This window comes from Solea senegalensis, linkage group LG7, assembly GCF_019176455.1.
Source record: "Solea senegalensis isolate Sse05_10M linkage group LG7, IFAPA_SoseM_1, whole genome shotgun sequence".
Classification (NCBI taxonomy): domain Eukaryota; kingdom Metazoa; phylum Chordata; class Actinopteri; order Pleuronectiformes; family Soleidae; genus Solea; species Solea senegalensis.
In genome coordinates, this window is record NC_058027.1 from 17017236 (window position 1) to 17030888 (window position 13653).

A 13653-nucleotide genomic window follows, 5' to 3' on the forward strand; every position below is an offset into this window, starting at 1 on the left:
ACTGATGATACACACATTTCCATTATAGTCTCCATTAAGCATGAAAACCTTTATGTATTTTTTTTCTTTAAACTATTTCTTGTTTTTATTTAGATTTCATATGAGGAAATACAAATGAGCTTGAATTTACTTTGCAAACACATTCATCACGCAGCGCTATTAAAATTGATTGATCTTGCAGTAGTATGTTAAACGCTGGCGTGACCATGTCTATGCTGTAGAGTGTAGATCAATGCACAGTTGTAAGCTGCCCAACCTGATGCTGTCGACAGTAGAGATTCTATGCAAACATAATGCTGAATCCAGCTTAAGGTGTGGGTCCAGTCACTTTGTCTAACTGCTCTTTGAGGTGATTTGGGGACTGGCTGGAGGTTGGCCTATTTATCACAGAAGCCCTAATGTGCTAATTCTATGTTCATAATCCCAGGCAGAATCATCGATCAACATTGCTGTGACATACTCCACCCACCACCTCCCCCCAGAGACTGTTCATATGCATAAGGGGGTCATTTCTTCACAATGTCCTAAATTCAGAATTTCACTTTGAACAATACAAATGAGCCTTCCATGCCACGGTTGATTAATGGATAATCACATCCCCTCATTCTTTTTTGGTTATTATTGGAAAGTCTGTGTTTTGGGTGAATGGGGTTTCAAGAGAAGATGCACCACTCTGCACTTCTTTTATGTGCACTTCTATCTCTAAAAGAAATGGAACGTTATACAGACATGGTGCTCCCTCATTGCAATAATACAAATATAAATGACTTAATATTTGTCGGCTTTTGTTAATAAATCACAGCGAAAACTTTTAACTCTTAAAACAATTAGCTGGGGTTACAAGACAAGAAGACCCTCTGTAAATACTTCATTTACCACCTTGAATATTCATGTACGGCACAATCGCTATGACTAATGCGGCATGAACACCGAACATATAGTACAAATGAGACTGGGCAGAGTGGTGAGGTCCGATTCTGGAGAAATTAAAGGTGACACAGCTAATTCAGTAGGCAGAGATCAGGCATGAGTTCTTGCTTTGACCTTTTCTATGACTATGAGAGCAGAGTAACTCACAAGGGGAAGTGTATTAGAAAATAAATGAAAGGTCTTGGCGGAAAGGTCAGGACACATGTTTCTTTGATGTGGCATAAAGTCTGTTTATAGCGAGGTTTTGCTGACTGCACCTCAGCACAAAGGGTTCTCAACATGGCACAGGCTCAATGAATCTCCGAGAAATAGCCTACCCTCCGCATTATTGTACGATCGTGTCCGATGAATTTGTAAAGCAATCCTGCGGTTGACGGATAAACGCTAACACGTATGTGCTTTGTGTGTGAAAGTCTTTTTAAGCACTGACACTTGTGTATTTTAACCAACATCAGCGGATTTATAACAGCCAACCAGATGTTCTAGAGGAACCATGATGAGGAAATACAGTGTGTTTGCAGAGATTTATCATATTAAAGTATAAGGTTATTCATAAATTAACCATTATTCCAAGCCGTGTTCAATGTGCAATAGAGCACAAGGGGTTTGTTCAAAACTGAGGCTCAATAAAAGATTGCAATATGTCTGATTTATCTGAGCGTGCGCTCTAAAATGGCTGTATATCAGTCCCTCCAGTGTATTCTGGGTAGAAACAGTGCAGACACATCGCTCAGTGAGGAGAGGAATGATTTTTGTTCAACTTCTGTAACACAGTTGATTCAGGAGCAGTTCATTTGATGCATCGGGGTATAAATGTAAATTTTGCAGCCTGTAAGCGCGCACTCAGGGCTGAAACACCGGCGAGCAAAATGAGCGACGGTGTAGTGCTGATGTTTTATTTGACATTTTCAATTCAGTAACGCGGCACTGGACGTTGCTTTCCTCTTTATTTACATAAAAATAATTATGCAGCTGAATGTTTTCATCGCAGACCAAAAAGTAATCATGACTGCAGTGACACACACACACATGTGGTCTGTGTGTGAGGTCAGGTAAACCTTAATAAAAACAATCATAGTCAACAGCATAATCAACCCCCAAGGGAGTAACAGGCAGTGTGGTCTTTATTTAATCATATCAAAAAATAAGTTCACATAAGTTTGAGGGGATTTGGCTCTGGAGTAACGTGGATATGTATTAACTGTACGCACACAAAAAAAACTTGAAGGAGCCTTTCAAATGCTGATCTTTTTTCCATACTGCACAGCACAGTGGCATAAAGAAATATTTGAGCTATACTAAGATCCAGGGAGGGAGGGAAAGGAGGAAGAACTCTGTTTTTGGTACTTGAAGGCGTAGCATATTTTAACTTGTCAATATGTACACATGTCCTCAAATAGATTTTTTTTATGCAGGTCATATAGCATACGCGCGGAATATTCAGTGATTATATCGATTTCTTGAAAATGTGCATTGAATTGAGCAAATGTATGTAATTAAATGTAAAACCTAACCCCTTATATGTCATCTTCCAGCTTTTGATTGACACTCGTTGGTCCTATTTTTGTGATGAATAGAATACTGAGGTCTGTGTAATGATGAATTATAAGGCACAAGAAATGCTTAATTACACTTTAAAGTCTCCAAAGATCAGCTCATCAAACCGTTTAATGGCCAAACTGGTCCTTGAAATTGTCGTACTATATTATTATTTCAGCACTAAAACCCATTTGTTACCTTGTCAAAATCTCCTCACTAACCTAATGGAAACTATTCACTAACCTACTGTACCTTATGGCAAATTAGAACCATGATGGATTACTGCATGGCAACAAATCTCTGCAGAGGGAAAGGTCATGTGTGCTATAAATCCGTTGCCACAGTCAGATGAGATATATCCCTTCAATTGTCCAGTTTTTAATATTTTTCCCTCCCTCTCTCTCTCTCTCTCTCTCCCTCTCTGGCTTTCTCAGTCATAAATAGTGATTCACAGCTCTGATTCTGACCAAGCTGATGATTTTAATTTTCTGTTTTCGGAGTAATAAACACTGACATGGGAATGAGCCTCAGGCAGAGACCTCTAATGAGAAAATGAAATTAGTTTTTCAGCTGACTGATCAGAAACATTTCATACATTATAATCATGCATTTATTTGACGTGAGTTGTTTTCTGTGTATGCGAGTGCACACTTGTGCGTGCGTGTGTGTGTGTGTGCACGAGAAGGGAAGAGTATTTGTAAATACATTATTCATGCTTGTGTTTGTGTTATTGCTACACCAGGATGCAGCCCATGACATTTTCCAACCTTTTGTACCAAATCTAGCTGGCTGCCCGCCTCAGTTAAAAGTGTGTCATTTTATGCCTCGTCTTTCAGCGTTGCATACATCACAGTCCACCGCAGATGAACTAAGTCACTAAAATAACCAATTACACATTGCTCTTCAGTTACAGGGACCGGGGTGGAAGGTGTGAGGATCGTTAACTCACTGCCATAATGGACTTGACTCAAAACAGGTTGGATATATTAGAAATATCTTTTCTTTGTGCCATGAATTGATTACGGAATGAGCTTCCTATTTTTATTATATGATTATTCTACAAAGGAACATTCTCTTCAGGGAAAAAAAACAAAAAACTGTGAACACATTATGACAAATTATGTCAATTATGAAAATTGACCCAAACAAAAGGCCAACGGTCTGTTTGAATGTTTATAAGACACTGAATCCAAATCTTAATTTTTCTTACTCACTTAGTTTTTGAGTTGATGGAAAATAATACTGTCCCTAATACTGTGTTTCTTACAGATATCTCCACAAATGACAGAGAAAATCTGTATATAACTATATGTATATATGTACGTATGTATGTATATGTGTATATATATATATATATATATATATATATATATATATATATATATATATATATATATATATATACATATATATATATATACAAATCAGTCACTCTACTAGTGTGGATAGTATGGTATAATTCTCACCAGGCTGAGTATGATCTGAACAGATCGTCAGTTCGATATATTTAAAACAACTTTAAACTGTTTTAATCCTGTTGCCAGCGGCCTGTGCAAGAACATCGTGTTCATTATCATCTGTTTGCTGCTCCTGCTGAGTTCAAAGGGTTCCTCTCCCCCTCCTTATTATGTTAGGATAAAAGCTGGAATTGCTGCAATGCTACCGAAAAGGCTCTCTCAATAACTATCGACAAAAGTAGGGCAGCGAGGAAAACAAAGGCCAGGCCATGCCTTCATTGTCGTGATCCTTTGGGATCATTTTCTGCTGCAATGTGGCGAGTTTGATGCTCTGCAGACCTATAGAGACATTAAAATGAACACATTCACAAATGAAGACAATCTCGAGTTTACACATTAAAGGTGGTATAGTAAGACGCCCTGACATGCTGATAAAACGACTATTTGGTGACAACAGTAAGGATCTGTGTTGATTAGTGTTGTTATCTGCACACCCTAAGACGCAACTGCAATTATCTTCGACAAACATTTCCAATTTTAATTTGGATTTGAGTCTCACTGTTACACCCTCTGTTTTCCTGTGTAAGTTTGATGTTGAGCGTTCATTCTGTCTCATTATTGAATCTCGTTCAGTCTAATGTCGTTTCATCTCACGTTATTTCTTCTCATCTCTCTGTGACATTGCATTCATGCATTGGATACAATCGGGGATTTTAAACAATACAGTAAAAAAGCACTCCAGAAAATAATCTCCCACCCACCTTTAAGTGTGGCATTTAAGAAATATATGAAAGGCAAGCTCATCCTGACATAAAAAATAGTGACTTTAGTTTAATTGAACTTAACTCATTTAGGTGTCCTTTTCTTAACTTTTGTCACTTTCTTTGTAGCGTCACACAGATGTAAGGCTGTGAAGCTGTTAGGGGGATAACGGCGTCGTAACGGCCAGATAAGGCATTTACTGCTAAGAAAAACGATATTTCATTTAAGTGCCCTTCAGGGTCTAATGTGTAATGGAAAAGTGATGTGAGCATGTCCTTAAATAATATGTTCTTCAACTTCTCATATAATATGGTAATTGCTAACAGTTTCCTCACAGCAGTGTGTCTCATTTGTTCCTGGATTGTTGCCAAGCACATCGAGGACTTTGAGCTCACGGTCTACGCCTCCTAACACCACCTACAGTACCTCTTCTTTCTTTTTTTCTTTCCTTTTTTACTTCACCTTGACACAACGTCCAATCACACGAGTGATTTAAAACCTGGATGGTTACATTGCAGTCATGTTTAATTTGTGGAGAACATTCTTGAGGTATCATGGCAGAAAATCTTTCCTACTTTAAATAAAATGCATTTGTCTTCAAAACATAATTGGCAGAGTAATTTATTATTTTTAATTTTAATTCTGTGCAGATATGGTTGGGATTCATCCTTCTGGAAAGCGTCACTATCTTTTCAACGTCACTGAGCTGTTAAATGTGGAATACTCTTTAATACTGCTTTCTAAATTGTTTATTTACACGGATACACAGAGAAATACAACTGTGTGAAAAACTATAACTTAATACAAACTGTCAACATAAGCCCTAAATATAGCACTTAACTATTATAATGGTAATTTGTTAGAAACTAAATCATGGGTTTTTCCTGTTCCTGCCCCCTCACTGGGAGTCTGCAACACTATTAACTATATTATGGGCATTTTATGTTACAACAGTATTTTCAGCCGCTTGCTGAGACTTTTGTTTTTGAGCTTTTACTGAAAGATCCACAGCATGAAATGCAAGCCAAACTTGAACTTGTGCTTCATGCACAAAGTGTATCAGTGAGTTATTTAAATCTGGAGTATAATGCCCATACAAATCATTTTCATTAGGTCCTGACCCTGTCTCGGTCTTTTTCACGAGTCTCTATAACAATCTCAGTTGGTCAAATGAGATTCGCTGGGACAAAAGGAGTAAAGAACAAAAATTGCGTAACGAAAACATAGCTCAGACCTCGAGAGGGGGGAAAAAAAAGTCGTAGGTCACAGAGTCGCTCTTAACACATTAATATAATTTCAGTGCACATTGCAATGATATATTTGACAGTGTATTGGATTACGTTTGAGTAAGTGTGCATATTTTCAGTGCAAACACTAAAAGCAAATGTTGTTTTTCCTGAGGCGTACGTGGAGAGATAAGCATACTTCACCCTATTTGCAATATATCCTATGCTGCCCCATTAAAAAGAAGAATTTCAGGATATACATCATGACCAAGTTGATATCATACCAAACGAGTCCCTGTATTTCCAGTAGTCTGCCGAGGTAGGCTTAAAGCCGTCGACATATTTGCCTGTTGCTTGGCAACAGAGACCATGTTTGTTTGGACCTTTAGGGCAAGTGTTGAAGATTAAACATTTAGACATGTTTAATGCCTCAGCAAACACCACCTTTAAATAACATAGTATAAATACAAAATGAGTACTCTGGGAATTATTGCAGTATTATTCTATTTCAGTAAATGTCAGACTAACGTGCCTATTTTTATATTTTAAGCAGGACCTCTGGTCGGATGGAAAGGTCTTACACTCACTAATATCATTGGGATCAAGTCTCTAAATCACAAGTATCCACAACATTCAAAGGGAATCTTCACAATTTCTGGGCTACAACCTGTGTCCACAGTCATCCTGTGTTGTAGCTGGAGTTGACCACTCAACTTTAACAGCGTTTGAATGACGTCGTACACATTTTTCCCAACAGCTGAGTTCCAACCCTTTCCCAAAACCCTGGCATGTGCTGACTATAATTATTAAAGACCCTGTAAAGCAAATAATAGTTTCTCCTCTTCACACCTTATAAATGGTGGAAAATAGTGGCTGAGAAAATTACAGCTGCGGAATAAAGAATAAGAACAGCTTCTCGTCAGTGTTGTGTTCAGGATTTTTCTTCAGACGTGTCTAAAAATACAGCTCCGTGTTGTAACGATATAAAAACCCTCGACACACTTTAGCAACGGTTTGCCTGTGAAAAATTGCACCTGCTCCTACACTACTGCCTTTAGTAGTCTAGCAAGCTGAGATGCCTTTATCCTGGAAATAGGGTGGCCATACAGTACGTCCAGATTTAGGCTGGACAGTCTGGATTTTAAATACCCTGTCCAGCGTGGCCTCCAGTTGAACGCTCAATGGTCCTCTGTTTTAGAGTTGCACTGGAACGCAACATGACTTCTAATGCCCGAACTAATAATTGAAAGCGATGTCGATCAAATAATGTCTGATATATCACTGGTTAAAACCATACGAAAGGCTTCATGTGTAGACTTATAAATACTGTGATGCCTCATGATCAGCAGTGTTGTATTCGTGTATGACGTATAAGTCGTCAGTGAGGCTTTTATTCTTGATTTGGTGTAAAATACAGTCAATTAATATGTTTTATAAGACGACTGAACATGAAATACTTGAAATTACAATTATTTTCATGAAGATTAACTTGAAAGTACTTTCATATTGAGATCATAACTGTGATTACTGCAATAAATCATTCATTTGAGCATGTTATTAAAAAGATCAATATGACCAGAAGCACATGTGAAATCATATAGCAGTTAACAGCTGAATATATAGGCGATAGTTGATTTTCTGGATGATGTTTGCTTTGGCCACAGCTGTATTGTAATTATTGTTATTTGCCCATAGTTTCATCCAACAAATTATTACGGTCCAGAATAATCATTTTCCAGAGTGATGTTTACACCAGAGTTATTTTGTTAAACACGAACAATAGCTATCAGAGGTTGTCACTATCACAATTGACACTAATTGACTTTAAATCATTGTTGGAAATGTGTAAGAAATTTTTAGTTATTTCAATATGTACTAAAAAATGTACTAAAAATTCAAAATAAGACAGACACACTTCTTTTGTATGTAGTACTGGCACTTATTTTTTCCCACTTCACACACTGGTGACATGTTATTGTATAAAATAAGATTAGTGTCGATAATTCGCAGTCATGGAGTGCACTAAATTAGACCGTCAGTTGAAGTGTGTTACTATTTAGGGTGGCCACTGGAAAAAAAAAAATTACCTGCAAGCCAGAGGGGGAGGTGCTCTATCCAGTTCTTATAATACATCCATGGGCTACAGGTGCTGCTGATGAAGAGGAATAAGGAGATAGAGAGTTAAACAAGCTGTGTTTATGCACAATGTGTTGTAGAATTGCCACCAAAATGGTGAAAATGTTGCTTCTCTACATGGTACGGGAGAGTTTACATGTATAAACTCTGACGTGTTGCTAAGTGCTAAGTTAATGATACTGTACAGGTTAAAATAAAACTGAACATATTTTTCTATGAATGTAAAGCTGTCACTTCCTCATTAGAACCACCCCATACTGCTTACCACTTGGTGGCAGTAATGCACCCTAACTTTGTAAATAAACACCAGAAGAAGAAGTTGCTTCCTGTTTAGCTTTGTAATGGAGGGCATGGTCCATGGTTGGCATGGCCTGATGCTAGCAGTCCACATCCATGAGCCATACACTATGAAGCAACGTAGAAGCAGTGGTGTAAGTATTTTTGTTTGATTATGTGAAAGATAATATATGTATTAAGTTAAAAAGTTATGTTTAATGAGTTATTAAAAAACAGTTAATTTACAATTGTTTGTAAGCCAACCATGTTACTCCTGACCACTGCAACTGAACATAATGTGTATTTCTGAATGTAATGCACATTGTGACATTTATTTTAACACATTTTTGCTTTGTTTTTCTCCAGCATGTTCCAACTCTGTCAACACACTGCAGAGAACAAGACACTGGTAAGGTATCCTCCATTTTTACTTCACATAAATAGACTTGTACCAAATACAGTTATGTTTTAAGCTTTTTTAAGGCACAGCTCCACCAAAAACTTCAGTCTACATAACGCTGTTCTGGGTTCTGAACAATATACAGTACCCACAAAGTTTGAACTTAATCAGATGAGTGGTTGTGGAGTAAATAAAAATACAGGTTATTGGTTGAAGCAAATCTATTAGAAAGGAAAATCCTAGTTTTTTTTTTCCCCCCATTGTGCAGAAGGTGCTGTGGGGCATGTTGATACAAGGAAACTGTGTGCCTGGCAATCTCTGTGAGAGCCTACGTTTATATAATTTATTAGCACAAAAAAATGCTATAGGATCCTGTAGAGCAAGCATTGATTCACAGTTAACATCTTTTCAAATCCATCCAAAACAAACTAACTCAAATTCATTTTCTGTCAGACATTCTTATTTATAAATACCAAATTTGAAGAAATTGTAAATCAATAAACGCTTCAAAGGAGCGTTTTGTTCCCATGCATTCCTTTCATGCCCTTTTCAAACTCCAAAATTCACCTTCGCCGTTCAGCGTACCTGCTTTCAAAGCACAGTCATGATGTTTCCTTTACTGAGGCAAAAGTGAATGGATTTAGAGAGGCAGCTTGGACTGAATAAAGATCTGCGGTGCTTGAGGTTATAGCAGTGGTGAATGACATCCCATAATGGCACTTAAAAGGGAAACTTGCATCATTAATCATCTCTTCCTTTCATACTCTTGACACACAAGACAAGGAAATCCATGTCTTTCTGAGCACAGACAAAAAATATGAATGTTTCCCAGATTAATCCCCAAAGAACAGAATGGATACTCTTTAAGGGCATGTTTTCCAGTCATCACTCAACGGACTAAAATGAGCCAATTATTTCTTCTACAACAGCATGCCAATTAGAGAAATGTCTGCTCTGCTCCATTCAGGATATTGCCATGTGGCTTGTTTAAGATGCTGCCAGACAACATCTTTTCCAGACCAAATCTATTAATGCATGATTTGGAGAGTGGGAACATAGACTGTCATTGTTTGTTGTTAGCGGCCTGTAAAGAGTGTTAGATTCACTTGCTTGACACCAACCTCTTTACCCCGCAATCCCATTATCAGCTATTTTATTCAACATCGGATTGTGATGTTGAATGAGGCATGTGGCGTTTTTTAAAATAACCATTCTATAGAAGCTTATACCCACGTAATACGGTTGAACCGATTGTGACTGAATTGGCTGTCCGTCACTTTGTTTACATCTTGTTTTTCGTTTTCTCTCTCAATTAAGAACAATAGTATAGATGTTTAAACCTGTGCATTTTATTATTTTACTGTGGTAAATACACAAACAAAGTTTTGTAGAATTAATTAAAGGAACTGCAGCTCTGTATATGATATGAGCATGACATCATATATGTATATGTATATATATATATACACACACACACATATGTCATACACACACAATGTCTCATTGTTATTATACTGAGCTCATGTTGACTGCAGGACAAACCAGATGCAGATTATTCAAATTATTATAAAAAAAGGGTCACAGTCAGGTATGTGTTTGTCTTGATTAGACAAGATTTCAAGTTATGTGGAAGAAAACTTAATAGATAAAGGTGTATTTTCAGTATTGCACTAGTTTGACCATTATCTTATCTCTATCTTATTTGGTGTGTTTCTGTTGTGAATTAAACATGGTGATAAAACAAATCTCAGGTGCGCAATGGACACACTTTGTTAAAGATCAGTGGTAAATATGAATTAACAATAGGTCAACCAGGAAATCCAGCTATATTCTGTAAGTAGCAGTATCGTCTATGACCTGATTTTCACAGTTGCACAGTAATTTAGAAACTGACATAGAGACGAAGAGCACACATATGCGTGAGGACTACTGTAACTGGCCCAGAGCCGAACATTTATGTGGTTCTTATTATAAGAAGTGTTTGTCTTAAAGTTTCCAGAAAAGTTTCCTTTTTCATTTAATTATTAAGTTATGCGAGGAGAGCAAGAGGGGGTGAGGGGGAGCCTGTGGGCAAACAAATAATAGTACCATTCATGTGAACTGAATCCGCTGTGTTTTGGAGATTTCAGTTCACTGCTGTTGGTTCACGGATGTCATGCTCCACTGGTCCACAGGTCTAACACGCTGTCCACCTGAGAATTTATTTTTTCTGCTCTGTGATGATATTGTAAGGTTGTAAGGATCTTGTTGTTAAATTGATGTGTTTGTAAGCCTTGTTTAGATTGAACAGAAGTAGTGGATTTAGCCCGTAAGCTGGAGGCTGCAACTGTACTCTCTGTGTATTTTCAGCAGTATTTAGGCAGCTGCTGTTGACGCAGCTACTCCTTAGAGTAGTTTTATTTTTCTGCTTTAAAGAATGAACTCTGTATTTTTATCCTTTCGTACTCCATTTTTGACCACGTATTTAGCATTATGAGTCATCCTTTGAAACTGATTGACAGCTCGGCAATTAAAGCCAACTTTATTCAGTGAAATACTTGTTTAACAAAACAGAAACATCTGAATTTTAACAGATGTGTATTGATAAACAAAACCAATTATTTGCTTTGCCAGCCGTTAGGAAAAGCACCCGCGTTAACCACTCGATCTTTATGTAATGATGAGATTGCGTTAACAAGCATATACCACAAAGAGAACTATCAAAAGAAACGAGACGCACAACCAGTTTGACAAATGGTGTGCCTGTGAATAATGGGATTTTAATGATGTGATCTCTGCAAGCATCAAGCGCAGGGCGAACAAAAGGATGAAAGGTGCTCCATGTAAGACCTGTAACTAATGCCATGTTAGAAACCATCTGCCTCATACTTGTCCAGGCTGTCATTTCTGATTCTAATCCAGTGTAACACAACACAACTGGAACCAGTTCTGGGACACACTGCTGCAGGCTGTCCACTGCTGACTGGGGCAGAGCTGCAAAATATCTGCTGAATTACAAATCCCAGATGGTAATACCAGATGTTGTGCATGTGTCCTAGAGGATGTCAATATGCTGTATGTTAATATTTGAATATTTAAAAAAACACACACCTTTTTTATGTTAACTGTGGATCATGTTGATGTTTTTCTTGAGGGTCATTGTTTTGTTTTGTTTATCCTCACCGTCAATGGCTTTTCCTGGCAGCTTTTTTTGCTTCTTCAGTGAAAATGTTTGATGAAGCCAAAACAAAGAGCTAAAAGTAGAGTGAAAATCAAACATGCAATATAGTGGCTCCATCCAAATGTTGCTGTTGTTTCACACCTGCTGAGCAACCGCTGGCAACTGTTTTTGCCATACCAACTTCAAGTGTCTGTGTTGCATTTACAGCCCCGATATGAGTGTCTGTCTGTGCAGGTTTAAGGTGTGGGAAGGTTGGTAAGAGTCACCAGAGCAGATTTCTTTAGGTGCTGTGCAAAGTGGAAAAATAAGTTTATATGAGCTGCAAAAGAATCGCCTTTAGCTAATTTGTGTTAATAAATGCTTGCCTTGACTAAAACCCAGCTATGCATAATCTGTTCACCCACTGCGCTCTAATTCAGGCAAGGTAAGCTGGGTAATTAGGTTATAATTGGCTTGCTTACAATCAAATTAGTTCTTTGGCACATGCCTGTTCCTTACAGCTTCTATTAGACAGTAATTAGTCCCACACTTACACATGGAAAGACAAAATGGCTGTTTTGTTTTTTGGCTGTTTTGACTGATATTCCCCTCATACCTGTGCTGCAGTAGAGTAAACAGTGGCTTGCTTTATATCTTGCATGCATGACAAGATCAGAAGGAATATTTCAATTTTGCGTTTGCCTCTATTTTGCTTTCATGATGGCATTTCACTGTGATAAAAAAGACAAGGTCGCTGACATGAATGAGCTCCATACTCAAATAGTCAGCGGTGATTCAGAGGTTTTTTTTTTCTCCTTAGTTTTATTGTATGTATCAAATATACAATACATTTAACTGAAGTTAAGAAAAGAAAATTAACACTGACCTTTGAATTAGAGTGGCAGAAATGTAGGCCATGATATATTTAAATATCTGTAAAGCACAGAACTGTCTGTGAAGATTTTAAAGTAATGCCATTTAATTAAAGCCAGACTTTTATAGGAAATCCTAATTAAAAACAAACAATGTCCTACTCAGGCAGCTCCAGGTGAATGCTGAGGGAGACTCATTTTAAAATGCATATTTCTTGGTGCATTATACTGATAAATTAATTTAGATAGTTTTTTCCCTTTTATTTTTTTCACTTCTTTTACTCTTAATAAAACATTATGCACAGCTGATTATCTTATTATTGCTATTCAATGTCATTGACAGATCAATATTTCTGAAGCTCTAAAACATGCATGAAATAGTGTTTAAGGCACCGAGACAAACAAGTTTCATTTTGCTGCATTTAGTGCCTTTTTATCCGTTTCAGGCATCTCTATGGAGTTTGCGTGTTCTCCCCGTGTGCGTGTTGGTTTTCCCCGGGTTCTCCGTTGTCCTCCCACAGTCTAAAAACATGTAGAGGTTAATTGGACACTCTAGACTGACTGTAGGTGTGAGAGTGAATGGTTGTACGTCTCTCTTCGTTGGCCCTGTGAGGGACTGGCGACCTGTCCAGGGTGTTACCCCGCCTCTTGCCCTATGTCAGCTGGGATGGCTCCAGCTCTCCCGTGACCCTCATGTGGAGGATGAAGCGGTACTCAATGAATGAATGACCTGGTTCAGCACAAAGCCACAAACATACCACATGAGGCTCACAATAACAAAAATCAGTAATCTTTTTTCACATAGCCATAAAGACATAAATATTTTACAGAGACAAATGTGATATATATATATATGTGTGTGTGTGTGTGTGTGTATGTATATATATGTGTGTATATATGTATGTATATGTGTATA